Here is a 6,000-nt window from a genome sequence, read left to right on the forward strand (position 1 = left end):
CTTACTCTTAACGGCATTCATAAGCGGAAGGCAAAGGAAGAATTTCATTGTACAGGGAACTTGTTTCTTTACTGTGCAATAAGTAATGACAATAAACTTTGAACTTGAACTTTGAACTCTGAGGTGCAATACCAAGGAGTGCTGCCTTGGACACAGCCAGGAAGTTGTCATTACACCTGGAATCCTTCTGTTACACAGTAGTTATTTGTAGTACCTTTATACAGCAAAAGTGTAATGAACTGGGCATGTCATTATAAAACCTGATTTTTGATACTAAAAATAAATTTGCTTCGATAGGCTTATCTTGTTTCTTTTACTTTGCACAAACTACACTGACTATCATTATGTAGATTTCCAGCTTTTACTGTTAAGAAAGGCAGTGAGAAACAGCAATGTATTGTGAGAATTTTTGTAGGACTGGAAGGATGTGTATGCATATGCCATACAGAGGGCTTTAATTTTCTATATATATCAGAGTGGATGAGCAGAGGACAGGCAAAGCAGTTCAATCAAAACAGATATGTGTTAACTTTTTAAAATGTTGCAGGCAATAAGCCAATCCTTCTGTCTCACAAGTGTGCCCTTTAACATGTGTGCATTTTTCACTTGGCTGGCCTGTAGCTCAGTTTGATGGTAAAGATGAAATCGACCTTTAGAAAACGCAGCGCACGTGGCAAAACGGCAGCAGCCCCGGATATCCCGGGACACGGAACCGGGGAGAAACGTGAGGCGAGATGTTAAACATGGCGTTGATCACGACTGTACTTCATTTACCACGGAAGGTGTTTCCTCACGTGCTTCGCTGCTTCCCGAACAGACGCTGCCACCGCCGTGGGGTCAGCCACGGGAAATTTACAGTAGGACTCACATTGGGCGGCAGTGTAGCACAGTGGTTAAGGAGCAGGACCTGTAACCGAAAGGTTGCTGGTTTGATTCCCCGCTAGGGCACTGCTGCTGTACCCTTGGGCAAGGTACTTAACCCACAATTGCCTCAGTAAATATCCAGCTGTATAAATGGATACCATTGTAAAGAACTGTAACCTATGTAAGTTAATCTGGATAAGAGCTTCTGCTAAATAATGTAATGTATTAACAAGATAATTGTGTAGGTGTAATCGTTTCAGAAACAAATGAAGCTGTGGCCGCAACCGTGGAGCGATGAGAGTGGGCTGTCTGCCCCCTCTGCCCAGGTCTCTGTAAAGCCGCCGTGCTTCACACAAGATCGATGGACAGCCCTGGTTCCGTCCCTAACCTTTGCTCATGCACCGTAAGTAAATATGGCATTCTTAATCGTGCTACACAAAATCCACGGCCTTAAATTAGATCGGGGACCGGGCCCTGTTCTGTTAGAGCATCGTTCATCTCTGCCAGCCATGACCCCCCCTTATCAGATTAAGCTTTTGAGACGAGACGTCTCCGATCATTTTGAAATGAAATACGGCCGATAACAAATGGAACAGAGGACAACACGACACTCGGAGATCGGAGATCTCAAAAGCGCTCTTAATCTTAGAGCTGGCTCGGCAGGGAGTGGCGTTCAGATGACAGTGTACGGCGCAAAATTTGTGATAATCAGTGCAGAATGGGAGAATATCTCTACCACATCATAAGCTTAATTAGATGTGGGGTTTGAATGGAACTATGGGTGGAATTTATGCCTTTCAGTGACCGTGGATGCATGTCCTGTAACACAGTAGCACAGACAATTCATGTGATAATAGTAATCATAGCAACATCTTTGCTTTTTGTTTTTCAAAGTGTACACAGTTACTGTTATATAGTGGTAGTATGGTAAATTCACAGGATGCTTGAGGTTGTTTGTTTTTAACAATGCTGTGTGACTTGTGTAGTGTGGGGTCACCCAACTCATATTTATAGTAAAACTGTATCAAATCAAAGTCCTTTAAAGTCAGAACATACGCACAGCATATTCTTTGTACCAGCATTCAATCATACATTAAAAGGTCAATGTCAGCAAATCCTTAAAGTAGTGAAAATTAAATATATCTAATGCCAATAACTGTAAAAACAGACACACAATGTTGCACCTGATAAAATTTAATGAAATATAAAGCAATTTGTAATCATTAGGTTCGTTTTACTTGTATGACATTTACAATTTAGATTGAGGAACCTTAGAAACAGCACTCACATACTCACTCCCTGTCTGATTACCCACCTGTAGTAATGATTCACCACTAGGGGTGCTAGAGGAAAAAAACATCATCAGTGTAGGGCTCCCACAGTAATGACATTGTATCCCTACAGGCGCTGGAAGATGAGAAGGCCAGCAAAGTAGCTGTGGCCAGAATAAACATCGCCTGTACAGTCCTTGTCACATTAGACATGCCAGATGTATCAGGTCTTCCCCCTTTAGTCACAGTCATTACTGAAAACGGCCTCAAATTCGCAAGCTTGCTGGCGTTCACTGAGGCAGAGTTTGCTCAATCGCTGCCTCATCTAATTTGTGCTAATTCAGTTTGAACAGGCCCTTTCATTGGCTATTTGCAAGACAGAGACCCGCAGCTGCAATGACAAGAGAAAATTGCCAAACGGCTTATCTAATTCTGTTTAATTTGTTTTCCACGGTCGCCGGCCACCTTGGACGCAGACCTTGGACGGGACTCTGAGGCTTCATTCAGTTCTTTTATTTATTTATTTTTGCAGGCACTGCTGTCTGGGGCCTCCTGCCTTGCTTTTTAAGTGCATTAGACCGCAGATTACAGGAGCAACAAGAGCACAGGTATGGAACAACTGGCCACACAGGGATTGAGCATGATGCTGTAAAAAAACAGCACTGAAACAGAAGCACAGGAGAACTGTTTCAGTACATACACAGTGGAGCAGTGTACCTGCATCCCACTAAAGGCTGATTTACACTTCAAATTTGTATGTGAATGCAAATGCATACATTGACATCTCTATGCACTCCACAGGCTGCAGACCTTTTATGCTTGTGTTTTCATTGGAAGGTATGTGTACATTACATTTACATTGCATTTTTGGCATTTAGCAACCACACTGATCCAGAGTGACTTACAGAGTACATTTGCTATCCATTTATATAGCTGGATATTTACTGAGGCAATTGTGGGTTAAGTATTTTGCCTGTGGGCACAACAGCAGTGCCCCAGCAGGGAATCAAACCTGCAAATTTTCACTTACAACCCCTGCCCACTTACCACTACACCACACTGCTGCACGTATCTACCGACCACCAAAACGGTTAGTTCCCACACATTGTTCTTATTGGTCAACTTGCGTTCCAGTGGTAACAATATTTGTCATCAATTACCAAACGCAGCGATCTTCTGGTCATCTGCATAGCTCTTTGCATTATTACAAAATCCGGGAGGTATGCAACAACCTTAACGTGCACCTAGAACTTAATAATGGTCTATAAGAGCAACATACCCTAACGTCACAGTATTTGCATGGTGCCGAACGACGATCCATAAGAGCAACAATACCTTGCATCAATAACAGTGTCCCCATAGTGCCTAACAGCAATCTATCAGAGCAGCATTGCACTGTATCAGATCTCACTAAGGGTCTGTAGTGATCAGGTGCTGGTTGCCAAGCGTGGGATACATTTAGGGTCGAACCAAGGTGACGGCCGAGTGTACAAGCTGTACCTGCTGACTCAGAGCAGGAACTGTGACTAGGTCTCAGGTGGTGCCGTGAGCAATGCAACATGATCCGGCCGCCCCCTCTCATTACTGAGTGTGGCACGCGCTACTCCAATGTCTCATCATGGGTGTCGCCGTGATGTGCCCCTTGCCCCCCCGATCCCGACAAAATTATTCCTCAAGGACACATTGCTAGCAGTGTACTGCACTCGACTCATATTCATGCTGAGCCCATGTACTGATCTGAGATCAGTCATAACGGTGTGCACGCTCCTTATGAATCAGGCATGGCTGCGAAAGGGGATCATTACGATCTGACTGTGGAGCAGTGTGAGAGTTCATATTGAACAGAGTTTGAATAATTTCAGTGCAAAATTCTGGCAAAGATCGTTAGACTCCATGCCTGGGTGAACACCACTCTGTTACCTCTCTGAGCCACTTGGATGAATGTCAGTGGCAAAGATATGAGAGATATTTCTCCCAAAAGAAAAAGGAGCAGAGGTTAAATATACTACGGGTAATTCATATTTGATACATTCAAAAATATTTCACTGTGAAAATAAATTATCTCTGTAAGAGCGGATCTCTAATAATTGCACCATAGAGCACTCTACATGAGGGTGTTCAATGTGAAATGCAACAGTCATTCAGTGAGTGAAGACAGTGGGAGCAATTCTTGATAATAACCATCAATTTCTTGATGATGATAGAGGCTGACGCATACAGGCCATTATGGCATCCAGCACTCAAACTGCAATAGCCTATTATGTATGTTGCTGTGGAATGTACGTGCAAAAATGGAGCTGCAATCATCATTGGTATTTTGTAATACACTCTTGTAGCAGTCACAATAGCAATGCGCAATGCATCAGGAGAGGGGTAACCTGAAGTAAGCAGGATCCAATCCCAGACCTGAAGACCTGAATGTTACCGCAATAATGCAGTCCCTGTCTTGATTGTAGTTACAGCTCGTTCACATTTTTTATGACTTGTTCACTACATGCGATCTATGGGAGTATGGAAGGGGGGTTTTTCAGTCAAGACAGAGGAGGAGCACACTGGAGCTCCCACATCCAAAAAGGCACACTCATTCACTTACGCTGCCAAGTTGACACTTGCTGTAGAGTTGTACAATGACATTATTTTTTACATGAGTGTAATATCAACTCAGCGTGTCTAAATTGGGCGGCAGTGTAGCGTAGTGGTTAAGGAGCAGGACTCATAACCGAAAGGTTGCTGGTTCAATTCCCGCTGGGACACTGCTGCTGTACCCTTGGGCAAGGTACTTAACCCACAGTTGCCTCAGTAAATATCCAGCTGTATAAATGGATAACATTGTAAAGAACTGTAACCTATGTAAGTTGCTTTGGATAAAAGCGTCTGCCAAATGAATAAATGTAAATGTAAATTGACCCAACTGCAACAATTATGTTTCAGTAGGTTTGAATTTTATTACAATAACCAAATTTGATGTTGATGAGGGTATAGGGGTACAGGTCTTAGGTGTCCAAGGAAGGGGTTGTATCTTGCCGTGGGCTGAGGTTTTTGACCACCCCCATTGGATGTCACACATAGGAAGAGAAATAAGGCGGAGATGGGGTGGAGGATGAATGCCTTGAACGAATGACACAAAAGGGACATGGCGAGTGCGATGTTTATTCTTGAGGATGGGATGGGTTTATTGATTGCATAGTGATTGTCTAAAAACTGTCCTCACCGAATCTTGGCTTGGAATTTCAGTTTAGTCCATTGTGGTGTGTCTGTCCTGGTTTGTTAATTTTTACTACATCATGGTTATTAGAATGCTTGGCATCCTTTACGAAGTGAGTGGCATCGCTCAACATCTCCATAATTTCAGAATTGCGCCCGGCATGCCTCCTACATGTGTGCCGTGACTGTGACCGCATTATTTTCCCCTCTGTTGCCATATTTTTCATAAACGTCCGGCACTGCATTCTTTAGATATGACTATAACTTACTAACGTCTGACTAAACTAAAACCAGCAATAAACAATATACCACAGTATAGTATTTACTCCCTTATAATAGATAGACAGACCACATGGTCATCTGTGATGTCTCTCTGATGGGTAATGGCACATGCACATATACATATCCATATGTTCCCACACAGCAGAAAGGTCTGTTCACTTTAACCATGTACTGACCATTCATGTTGCACAGAAATGCACATATTACACGTAACTGTGCAGGAGGTCATTTCTAGAGAGGGCTTGCAGATGGAAATCCACTTCAAACACCCCTAGTATCTATGAATTCATTCTATAAGGAAATAGGTAGCTCTGGATGTGAAAGCTCAGTCTTATAATGATACAACAACAATCAAATTATCATACAGTCATTTAAAATA

This window comes from Megalops cyprinoides, chromosome 20 (genome assembly GCF_013368585.1).
Source record: "Megalops cyprinoides isolate fMegCyp1 chromosome 20, fMegCyp1.pri, whole genome shotgun sequence".
NCBI lineage: Eukaryota > Metazoa > Chordata > Actinopteri > Elopiformes > Megalopidae > Megalops > Megalops cyprinoides.